General features: G+C 41.3%; 1 protein-coding gene across 2 annotated transcripts in view; it reads left to right on the plus strand.

The window, feature by feature from the left end:
- LOC138553514 (integrin alpha-X-like) overlaps positions 1-12927 on the plus strand; it is a 1247842-nt gene that overhangs the window by 495772 nt on the left and 739143 nt on the right. The window lies entirely within an intron of this gene.

Raw genomic sequence — 12927 nt, forward strand, 5'->3', positions numbered from 1 at the left:
TCCTTTTAGATCCAATTTGCAGTAGGAAGATGGTCTAATATCATAGCAATGACTATTGGCAGTTGTATCCCATCGATACAAAAAAATAAGATAATGATCATTTCTCTAGAAAGCCTGAAATTCATAAGCCCTCATGTTAACAATCACTGTAACAAGCTCTGTTGAACCGCCTCACCACCACTGAGACACCTACATTGAATCTGCAACTATGCACCCACAGGCCATCAATTGGTGATTTTAAGACCTCACAATCATTGACCGTGATTTGAACTGATGCATAGCACCTTGAAGACTGTCTTACACTGTTGAGCAATCAACAGGGGAAACCGTGAGCTAGGTATACTTCCCTGGCATCTAGGCAACCTGCGCCCTTGCCTTACCTTCGGCCCTAGAGGTTGTTTGCTCCCCCCTCCCCCTCCAACTCCCCACAATCCTACTTTGGTCAAAGAAATGTAAAGGGTTATTTTTGTGGTTTTTGCACTATTAATCAGTTTGCCTCTTTTTTGTATTCCCCCTGCAGTACAATTCCCTGTTTCTCAACCTGCCTATTAGTATGTATATATATTCAGCTCATATTGCTATATTTTCCCTTGCAGAGGTGGGCGTGTAGTGTTTTTAGTTAACCTGCATGTTTTTAGCCGACTGGATATTATTATAGAGACTTGCTTGAACTGTCCTTGGAGTTTAGTATTTACCATGTTATTATTTGGAAGTTTCCTGTAGGTTGACTTTTCTGTACATTCTTGCTCTTGGCCAATATTACTAAAGAAAGGCGAATGGAAGTATACTATCTAGTTTACCTTCATGAATGCAATGCCTCTGAACTAAGCAGTACGTGTTATGATATAGTGTATAGAAGCGTTTGTGCGGCCACCCTGAACTATTCTTGCCAGAGTTAGATTTTGTCACAGGATCCCTTTCTCAATAGGTCTTTTTCTAACCTGCTGCACTTGATGCCATAGTCGTATTTTCCTAATTGTAGCCAATTCCATAGGGTTCAATTTAAGCACACTCATGCTGTGTCTCTAACATACAGTAGGTATTTACCTCACATGGGGTGCCCAGCTAATCTTTACAATAACAGCAGATATGATTCTACACTGTGACGACAGCTCCCACTGTTAGGTCTTATTTCTCGCATGTTCTGAGGGAAATGTACACCCTTCAAGTTTAGGATTAGTACCTTGAGAGGCCTGCTACTTCTCCAGTTTCTCCACTGTCTGTGCTACTGCTAACTGTCCCATCCTTGTTGGCTGCATCTCTTGCTGCGCCCTCAGCCTATTGGCTAATGCTCTCCTGCTCCCACTGCAGTTCCAGTCTTTGTTCTTGCATCTATTGAGCCACCCTAGTTGCAGTGCTTCCTGCATTCTGTGATGATGATAGAGCTTCCGCAGCACTGGCATCCATGCTACAGTACTGGCCGTGTGGACATTTCATCAACCTGAAGCTTTGTATTCCTCCAGGGGATTGGCTGCCCTGTCTCATAATCGCATCAATATCCAGTGGGATGTTATTACGGAGATCATAACTACCTGGAAAAATCCCCTTTCTGCACTCCCTGTCAGTGCAGGCTGCTCCTAGAATAGAAAGACATGTCTGACACTCATTCCACATGCTCTAACATATGTGTTCTTGGCGACACTGCAGTAAGGAAATTCTCAGCCACCTCAGCCTCTACGCCCTCTGGCAAGCAGGAACTGCTTGTAGATCCGAACAGCAAGCAGATTTACCAAAATAGTTTGCTATGGCTCAGGCAGACTAATGTGAACAACATCTTAAACAGAAGCTATTTCCAGTGATCCTCCCATTGCAAACCAACAACAGTTGCAATCCAGTATGGCGGACACACTTGCAATTAGCCATAGATATGCGGAAGACAGCTGCCCACCATGTTGACTACGGCTCGAGTAATTTGAACTGAGCTTAATACCAAGAGGGCAGTTTCACGCAGGTCTACCAAGTCCCTCAACAATAAGGAGTTATTCCTGCACTTCTACTTTGACAGTATTTATCTTTTTGATGCATCTATCCATAATGAACTAATCAAGTTAAAAAGCGATATCTTGTTATGAAGGTCCTTTGTGGCCATATTTAATTCATTAGTGAAGACTTGTACCTCTACCTTTTAATCAGCTATTATTACTAGAGGTACAAGGTCTAGATCTTCACAAACCTTTCAAGATATCAGCAATATAAATCAATTAATGGCAATGCCCCGAATGCAGCTATGATCTAGCAGAGAATGCTCCAGGCGTCTGGATCTTCCCAGTGGAAAGGAATGGATACTGTCTTCCTCTCTCTTCCTTTCTTCCATCTCACCCCAGCCTACAAGCCACAAGCCTTCTGAATGGGTGTGGAAGAGAACATTCTGAAATTACTGACCCTAAGGCCTATCAAAGCAGTCCCTCACTGGGACATTGTGTGACTTTGTCTTACATTTGTTTACTATGTTCAAGCACAAGAATATAGGATTTCCTTTCATTCTCGATTTGTTCCTCTTCATCCTGGGTCTCATTCTCAAGAAGTTCAAAATGGTTGCTTTGGCTCATATCCTGTCTCCCCTTCAGCTTAAATACTTGCTGTGAAAATGACTTTTAAGATTTCAATTTCACATGCCTATCTAGCCACCTAAGCTGTGTTCTTTGGCAAATGGGGTCAATAATGCTGGGTCCTCACCTATGGCTTCAACACTGGTCTTCACCAAGGTTGCATCAGTTGACACAAATGTTCTTCCATTCAGTGTCCATGCCCTTTCAGGAGTTATGTTCGCCCTTTCTTCAGAATCCCAGTCTTAGAGCCACATGGTTTTAAAAACATTGTTGAGCCTCCTGTCCTCCTTTGTGCTCTTGGTGCCTCATTCACATTTTCAGTTGTGTATTACCCAGCTTCACCTTTAAGGTCACTAGAGTCAGACCTCACACACTTGGTTGGCTTTAGTTCTTCTTGCTCTGGAGATGTGGAAACACGTATTTTGGTGTACTCATTGAGATGATCTTCTGAAGATCGTTCCAGTTTGGGCTCCTAACCCTTGCATTTCACTTAATATTATTTCATCCACTGACAGATGGGGTACAAACCTGCCCCCCTGCAAGGTAATGATCCCTAGGCTCCGGAGGATCACCAGTTTCACATACACAGGTGGACCTGAAGGCCACATTACTGGCACTGTGGGCCTTTCCTCATTCCACGAGCAGTCATAGAGTGTTGTTCTTGATTGGCAATTCTACTACTAGAATGCTTTACATCAACAAGCAGAGGAGAGCAAGTTGTCCCCTTCCTGCTGATAAACTGTTCAGATTTGGCTTTGGGCCATCATCTACAACCTCTTTCTGTCATCTTCTTACGTTGATGCATGCTGGAAAATAAAGGATGACACTTTGAGTAGGATCCCTCATAATTGGAAGCTGCAGCAGATCTTTCGGGCAATAGTGTCTCTTCTTTTGGCCTTTTTCAGAATACTTCATCACAATCACTATCAACAGTTTTAATCCATCAAGCTTGCTTTCAGGCACATTTTTTAAACTTATAAGCACCCCTCACCTATAATTTCTCATATGTACAATCTTTCCTCCCACAAATCATTTTACTTTATCCATTAAAACCCCCTTAGATCATACTTAGATTAAAAAACCGTTCCCTCCACCTCAAATATGCATTTTAAACCAATTGATGTTCTTTCTTTCCTGGCAACAGTTCTAAAAGAAGCCAATAGAATTTTCAATCCCAGGTTATATGTATTTCAAACTTAACAGAGCGAGTGGCAGGCTAAGGACATTGTGGCATACCATTTTAATTCAGGGCCCATACACTCCATTCCACCTTCTGACTCCTAATCCCCACCTTCCCCATTAAACACAGCAGGCCCTCCCCTCTATCTCTTTGGGCATTGCTTTAAATGTATATATATATATATTTTTTTTAATTAAGATTCATGGTTTATTACAAACCTTTATCTTTAACCTCACATACACAATTCATACATTATAAAAAGAAGCCAAAAATAATCCATAAATAATGAAGAAAAAAAAGAAATCCTACATAACAGCCTCTACTAAACAAGTTCTGCATACCACCCCTCAGAGACTTTTTCACTTTATCTTCCAGCTTTGCTAATCATTTTAAACTTATCAAAGGGATCAGAATCTGTTTTCCGTCAGGTCAAAAAACTTCCCTCAGGAACTGCAGTAGACTAAACATTATTGCAAAGTTTTCATCTGCTAAAAACCATGCCCCTAGTTCTTCTGCAACCACTGATTGTCTGATCAGCACCAGTCTGCCAACATGTCTTGTTCGAACAGATGTCAGCCCCATGCAGAATAATGTAATTTGGTTTAGGGTTTCACACTTGCCTTTTATTGCATAAAATCTATTTGGGCTCTTGCTTTTATATCCTCAAGATCTGCTTTGTTGGATATATATTCAAGCGAAATTTCATATATTGCCGTCTGTATCAAGCATTAGGAAATCAAATCAAATATTTTAGTAAGCAATTATATGCTCTGTTTTAAATTGTCAAGTTTGCCAGTAGATAGTCTGAATCCAATCAAAATCCCAGAGCTTTCTCTTAACCTTCTCAGGGTTTGATAACAGCATTTCCTCTTTAGTTCCCAGTAGCTTCAGTACAGTACGGGAATTTCGTGTCCACTGACCCAATAAATCATTCTCTGCTCTGGCCAGTTCTAATTTTAAAATTTCATACGGCATGGCAGGCGAGGATAAATGACATTTCCTAAACAGTGTCTTTTAAGTTGTTGTAGCATAGAGAGAAATCAGACCAAGTTAAAATCTGATAACTGATTTTGGTACAATCCTGGAGAGGTTTAGTTATTTATTTTTATTTATTGTTTGCTTGTTAGGTGCTGTAACAGGAAATACATTCAGTTTCAAAGTGCCCACAGGGCAGCAGGGAGGGAACATGGGATAGCATTACAATTAAACACAAAAAATACAGAGGGGGAAGGGACGGCCAAACCTACTATGCCTTGTGAGTATTCAGAACGTGCAAGTGCAGGAAGGGAGAGGGCAGAGTGGTAGGTGCTGTGGTGTCCATGCTCGAGGGTGAATCACAGATGAAGTGCAGGGTATGGTAAGTGCTATGTGGCCAGGAGCAGCGTTAGGAGGAAAGTGAAAATCTCTGGTGCAGAGGGTGTGCCAAGGCAAGTGCTGAGGAAGGCAGATGTTGCAGGGGTTGGGTGTGAATGGGCAGAGGCCCAGAGCATGCATAAGAGTCCAAGAAACCAATCACAGCAACTGTGGGATTAGCAGTGGAAGGAAGAAGGGAGGGAGGAGGAAAAGAGGAGGGAGGAAAGATTGTACAGAGGAGAATCTTGCGGTGCTTTCGGAATTTCAGAAGGTCCTGCTCAAGATGTAGTGGTAGGGGTTGTGGGATGTTTCAACCCAAGCATCCAAGCCCTACAACAGTACTGTGCATTGCTGGCAGCAGAAACATCAGAATGGCCACTGGAAAGCATGCTGATCGCTCAAACCCATCCAAAAATGTGCATTAAAAAACGGAAATATAGGCTGCCACCCACTTTTGCCTATGTTAGTGAGCACAGGAGGTCACTGCCTAAAACCACCATTGGGCTACACACACAGTAGCCTGAAACCACTTGGAAATAGCAATACTGATTGCCAAAAGCAACCCAGAGCTGTTTGGGAATTCATTTTCTTGATTGTCAAAATGTGCTAAAATCATGGCTCACAAATCACCAAAAAGATACAACCTCCTTGTTGGGTGTTCCACATCATTATACTGCAAGAATCCACATAAACACAACGTCAGCAAGAATCATATGCTATCAAGCTAAATCTCATTTTAAAGATATTGATGTAAGGACAGCTGTCAAAAATGGGTGTAGTACCGTTGCTCACCTCTACCAGAAAGCCAGCGTTTTAAAACAATTCCTTGTAAAAACTGAACAACTGAACCCAAACTATGTCAAAGAAATACTGGCTATCAGAAGCCTAAGGGGTAGAAACAATGTAAAACTATATTCTGAAATGACTTGAAGGAAGCAATTGTTTAATGTATGTATTAAAAATGTGGGTTATATTGTAAGAAAAGACAAATTGTAACATTGGTGGCAGAGTTAAAAAGTGTTCCCACACTGGGATCAGACAGATTCCACACCTCCCCCCTGAACAAAAGAAGCTTCCTTCTGCCCCAAGCCAAGAGATTCACAAGTTGGTGTGAAAAGGAACTGGGGAGTGGCACCCTGGACTGGGGCTTTGCTGGCAGGAAAAAGAGACAATTGATTCTTTCAGCTGAATAGAATATGCTGATTTGGGTGTGACTGGCCAACAACTCCTGGCAGGAAACAGGCCATGTGACCTCTGAGTCAGAGCCAAGTTCTGGGGGGGGGCGGACCAGACTGAGATGTGAATTCAATTGAGAGCAAATATATGTTTTATAAAATTGCAATTTACAAAGATTACCAAGCTGACAGAAATGCCAAACTTGGAGATTCTTAAAATGACAAATTCACTCACAGTTCAAGACTAAGCTGGACGCTGCGTGATGTTCTGAGACCAAACCCCGTAATTATTAATATTGTGGCTGCAATGTTTATGCTAGAAACGTAAAAAAACGTACAGTAATATGCTCAGAGAGGGTGTGTACGTCTGTGTAAAATTTGGTGCGGAACCAATCTTGGCAAACCCACCAAAAACGAAAATAAGTCGTAATTTCTGAACCGAAACTCGTAGGAACATGGGGCTTGAACAGGGACCTGCCTTAATTCATCTCTGAGGTGTACATGTATTCTCAACAACTTGTGTATCTGGGAAATATGTTTTTGGGAAAAATTGATTTTCTAAGTAAAAGCAAAGGGGAGTTTCTTCACTAAATTGTAAAACACAGCATCACTCTGACTCATTCTGCCACGCTAATCCTTTCTCCAGTCAGGTCACAGGGAATCCTCTAACCTATCAATCCTTAGGGGGTTGGGCATGTAGAATCAGCCTTCCCACCCACTTTGAAAACACATAAAAAGAGACTGCTCAGGACAGATGAGACACACTAATTTTTCTTCTTCAACTGATTCCTGCACAGCACTCTGCCGGACCAGATCCAGACAATATCCAGACTCCAGACAGATCCAGAGACCAGACTCTAGAACCAAGCTCTAGAACCCTGAAGAGAGGCCTGATTCACAAGCTGAATTCTTTTCAACAAGCCTTCAGGATCTTTTGCAACCTGATTCTAACCCCTAAAGCTTCCCAGGGGCATCTCAAAATCCAACAGCCTGGCAGAGCTGTTTTGCTGTTCTAGCTCAGAACCCTATGCTAGAACCCAGATCCAGACCCAGAGAGAGCAGTGCTGTATCCAGACCTGTCAGACCCAGACCAGAGGCTGTGCTGTGAGCAGAACCAGTGCCCGAGACCGTCCGGTGGCGAGTGAAGTCCAAACCTGACCAGATCGGTGACGAGGCCCATTTCCATTCCATCCCAAAACTAGGAGTGAGTATCTAGTCTAGAACTGTACAGAACCAATCTCTTAGTTTAAAGTAATCTCATCCCGTTCATGTCAACCTATCCAGAACTGCATTTAGAATTTTGTGACCATCCTGTGATTTCAAATCTGTAAATGCGCCTTCTGTCATTCTGAAACCTTGACTTTATTTCTGAAAATCTACCTCCACAAAAACGTCTGTATCTTTTGAACCGTATGTCCTAGAAGCGAAATTTAACTGTCATTTTAAAGCTACGATCCTCGGATTTCCAACAAACCTAAAAGCTTCAGCTCGAATTCATTTCTGTCAAAACAGCTGTTCCTTGTTCCCAATTGCTGAATTTCGTTTTCAATCTGATAATCACTCAAGAATCATTGCTAGTGTTGACCTGAACTAATCCAATGTAACTCTCACTTATCCTCAATATCCCTTAGTGAATTAAAAGCATTTTAGTATATTTCCCATCCTTTGCAATTACATTCAAAAGTATTTTGACCTGTGTTTTAAAATCATACCTGTTTCCTCTAATCTTGCTGGGGGGAACTGGAATTGAACTACATTATTGATTGTATTCTTGAAACCTGTGTACCCTCCTTCCCATCTCTTCATACTGCATAGTAGGAGGAGTGAGTAGTCACAGGGGAAAAAGTGACCATATTATCTTTTGATTGAAATCATATCAAGTTTATTTCTGTGTTGCATTCTTTCCCATTATTGCATTTCCTTTAACCATAAAAGTATTCTCTGCTACCTTATCCTTCCTCTTCCGACTCCTTTCAGATTAGAGATTGTGCTATTGTAATATTACCCATTGTTGATTCCTTTTATATTCGTAAGTGTGCTATCAAATATTATTTTATCCATAAAAGTGTGATATACATATATTGTTTAATTCGTCAAATAAACCTTTTAATTTGCAAAACAAACCTACTTCTTGGCTCAGTGAGGTCAGGGGGGATTCAAAGAGAGGGGCGTTATATAAGGGTTCATCATCCAGATTTAAGAACTTTGACATGGCTTCCATTGGGAATCCCCTCCTAAGCATTGACTCAGTCGGATTGCTGGATTGAAGTCACTTACAGGGTAGGGGCGGCGGCTGTTCCAAAGGAGGGTTCCAGCTGAGGAAAGTGAGCAGCCTCCTGCTCTTTGTTTAACGAAACACTTTACACACAGAGAGTTGGTGACAGAGGAGTGTAGAGGTCTAGAAGCAGAGTATTTGGTAAGATAGAGTTGCAGATAGTATGGTCCCCATCCCCAGACACCCTTGTGGATGATGCAGAGGGATTTGAATTTGATCTGTGCAGTAACCAGGAGCCACTGGGGGCTTATTAGGGCAGGAGAGATACGGTCCCTCGGCTTAATCTATTCTGAAGTAGCTGAAGGGGTCGCAGAGTGGAAGAAGATAGATTGAGAAGGAGGCTGTTGCAATAGTCAAACCTAGAGAGAACCAGAGCTCGGGAAACATTGAGCGTCTGGGGGAAAGTGAAAAATGGGAGAATTCCTTTGAGAAGGAAGAGTTAGAAGTAGGACTTCTTGGCAATGTCCTGCGTGTGAGGGGGGAAGGATAAAGAGCAGTCAAAGATGGCTCCAACGTTTCTGGCTTCAGAAGACAGAGAAGGGGGAGAGCCCAAGGTGGAAGGCCAGAGAGAAGGGAAGAAGAAGGTTTAAAATGTTCCTCCAAAACAACCTTCTAAAGAGGCCCAGATATTCCAAGGGATTGATAGAAAGGCTTCTGCACCGTATGTCACCATGGGAACCACTTTGGTTTTATCAAAGGTCAGAACAGGAAGAATGGAATATTTACCATATTTTCTCAGGGATTAGCTGTCCTTGAGCTGTTAGACTTTTGATTTTAATTTTCAAGTCTCTTTGACGGGGAGCATCATCTATACTGGAATTTATATAAGCTCCTAGATAGACCATATATGGGACTTGAGTGAGTATCTCACCGTCTAAATGCCGATTGAAATGGATTTTCTGTCTACCTCTCACCGTACTTAGGACTAGGATGGTAGTTTTCAATGAGTTCATTTCTAAACCATTTTTATTCATGTATTTCTGCAGCCCATCCAGACTCCTCTGTAAACCTATTGGAGTCTGGTCGATCATGACAAGATCGTCGACATACAGAATCCATGCCAGTTTCTGGCCACCCATTTTTGGTAGGAAACCACGTACTCCATCCAGCGTCTCCTGAAGATCTGATCAAAATAAATTGAACAAAGTAGGCATCAGAGGGCACCCTTGTTTCAGGCCTCGACGAGTGGTAATCTCTTTGGTTAGGTGTCACAGTGCGCTTAACCTGATTTGAACCTTGGTTGATGTATACAAGGTGTTTATGGCTGGCAGGAAGTCACTACGACAGTCCCAAGCCTCCGTTTATGGCCATAATAGTTTCCTATCCACACTATCATGCACCTTTTTCAGGTCTACGAAAGCCAAGTAGGTTTTGGTCTGCCTTTTTAGGGCATTCACCTTCAGAAAATTTAGCAGGAACAAATTTAAATCTGTCTCTACCCCCATTACAAACCCTGTTTGGCGGGGTCTGTTCTCTTTGTTTCCACAATCCACTTTTGAAGAAGTCTCAGGAGTAAGGTCACCAATAATTTACCCAAGACACGCAAGAGGGCAATAGGAGGATAGGAGGGAGGATCTGTCCTATTGCATTGCCTCTCTTGAAAATGGGGATTATTAAAGCGAGTCTCCAGGAGTTCGGGATATCACCAGATTGAATCACCTGAGTAAACAGCCTAAAAAAAAATGCACCCATGCTTTATGCATCTTTGAACATAGAATTAGTGTGTCCGTCCTGACCTGGGGCCCTTGACGGGTTTAATTTTTAAATTAGGAGTTCCAGATCCAACATGTCCAACCTGAAGGACAATGGACATTTTCTTTTTTTTCGGATACTCACGATCCAGCTTCTCTCTCAATCCAAAGAGCTCCTCATAGAGTTTAGTCCAATCATCTTCAGTAACAACGTTTGACACAGAAGTTAATCAATTGCCAGGTCTGTGTTAAATGTTTTTGCCAAAATGGCGAGGCTCTCTTCTGCATCTTTTTGCATCATTTGCACTTTGTAAACAGCTAGCCAATTTTTATATTTTTGCTTTGTTTTCCTCTGTAGCTCTAAACATGATCCTGGTCCATCCTGTTAATTACCTTTAGATCTTTATGAAGTTTTTTTCCAGCAATGATCCATTCATCCTGCACATGCCTATGCGCTGGAAATGGTTTTCAGGCTGTTTGGGGATTTATCTTAAAGTCCAGTAGCAGGGGAGCATAATTTATATCAGCATTTTGTTCGAACTGATTGTCATAATTGCCAAACAATACTGAGATATCTTGAGATTTTAAAGACAAGCGAGTCCCTCTCTGAAAAGCCTCCAAATTAAATTGCCATTTTTTAATCATTCTCGCTTCTGCTCACCCTACCTTAGTTTTAAAAGAGCATGGTCACTTGTGTTTTTATCTATCACTTCCATCGTTATGACCTCATCAATTATGGTTCCTGATACAAATACATAATCCAAAAAAGCTAACCTGAGCTCCGTTAGACCATGTTGTCTTGCCAGAAAAGTACACCGAATGAGGCCAGTAAGCATATAGAGGCATCTAGATCTCATAGCTCTAAGCCAAGTCAGTGCTCTCTCATGACTTATAATACCCATAGAATCCAATGCCTTGCTGGGACTCCCTTTATTGTCAATACAGGGGGTATTTAGATCACCTTCCACAACTGTAAAATGTACGTTTAGTGCATGTAAAATGTATCTATAGCATCAGTCACTGAATTTACAAAAGCCTCCGTTGCTATCACTTCCGGATTTCAATATACATTAAGTATAATAGTGGAAAGGGAATCCAAATCTACTTTCACATAAAGAAGCTGTACAAAAGGATTGGGATGCCAAACCTCCACAACTTGAAGGTCCACCCCATTTTTCACAAATGTAAGGAGCCCCGAAGAGGGCTGCACTCTACTTCCACTATATGCTGGAGTGAGATAGAAGCTACAGCCATCCAGTGTTGGGTTTTCCCGCAGTCATGTTTCCTGTAGACAAAATAACATCAAAATTGCCAGATCGTAAGTCTTTACCTAAATTTAAGTGTTAGAAGCCTCTGGTGCTCCAAAAGCCAAAGGTCCATGGATTCACTCGTTGTTAGTTCTTATTAGACAATGAAGCTGTAACATTTTTTTAATGTAGCTTTCCTACGTGTAGTTTGGTGCTCCTTGGATCACTTGTTTCTCGGACTTCACGCTGACTCACGTCCAGGCATTTTAATGTCACTTTTAGAGAGCCTTTTAGGTTTAAATGTGAATTAATAGGGCATTATGTTTTCGCCTTGTACGTCTATCTGCACTATCTTCATCTCTCACAGCTGTGTTGTAGTTCTGTACTGGTTAATAGCTAGTCTGTTTCAGCAGAAGAGGATCAAATTAAGCTGATTTAGTCATATTTAATTTTAATCTCTCTGGAGAGTTCTTTGTTGATAACTCACTTAACTCAAAACCTAAGGGCAGAAGCAAATTAGCAATTTCCAACAAAGATGATCTGATCACACTAGATTTTAAGTGTAGAATCACTTTATCAAGATGACTTTCATTTGCAAATTCCACAAATTTACTATCTTCTGAATGTACAAAGTGCAGTAAAGGGACATGATGAAACAGCCTTACTATATTTGAGTGATTTAAAATTAGACCATCATTGGCTATTAACAAGCGTTCCAAGTGTAAGGTGTGAGCTTCCTGCGTAGTCTTCTCTTTCACACTATTAGTGTCATTCCTGCCAAAGCTAAAAAAATTCAATTCTGTATCCAAATCCAATTGGCTGCAGCTAGAATGAATGATATTTGACTTTTGGAGAGTTTAAGGAGCCTTTGAGAGATGGTCACTGTTTGCCAAGTCCAAACCTTGATCTGATAGAATAAAATTAAGTTTAATCCCATTTTAGTTTTGAGCGGTTTGAGGATCAGTCGAAGGGCGTCCACTATTTGCCAGCTTCCATCTTAAATTTGCTGCTGCTTGTTTATCAGTCAAGGTTGTAAATGAGGTTTTATCCGATCTGGAATTCAAAGCTCAGTGGGCACCGTTATTATGGAAATTAAATATTGATGAGTCTCCCAAGTCATCAACTAGCTGATCTATACTTCTGTCTTCAAGTTGATGGGCAATAGACTGATTCTGAAAATTATTTTCCGAGGCATAGTCCTCTTCCCTACCTTCATCAATCATATAAGTGGATAGGTTCAATAGATCTTTATCCTCAGTCGAAAAATGAACACCCTCTAGAAAAGAGTCACTCTCAGCAACAATAAATTCTTGTTGACCATCAGCCTCATTTTTTAAACTCAGAATTGTAATCCTTTTATTTTTAAAGGGCGGGTTATGAGAGACAGGAGGTAGCGATAAATTCCTTAAGACATTTTTTGCTGCATTAGATCTTCTATTCTTCTGTGATGGAATATT

Source organism: Ambystoma mexicanum, unplaced genomic scaffold, assembly GCF_040938575.1.
Source record: "Ambystoma mexicanum isolate Mex_15411 unplaced genomic scaffold, UKY_AmexF1_1 Mex_scaf11, whole genome shotgun sequence".
Classification (NCBI taxonomy): Eukaryota; Metazoa; Chordata; class Amphibia; order Caudata; family Ambystomatidae; genus Ambystoma; species Ambystoma mexicanum.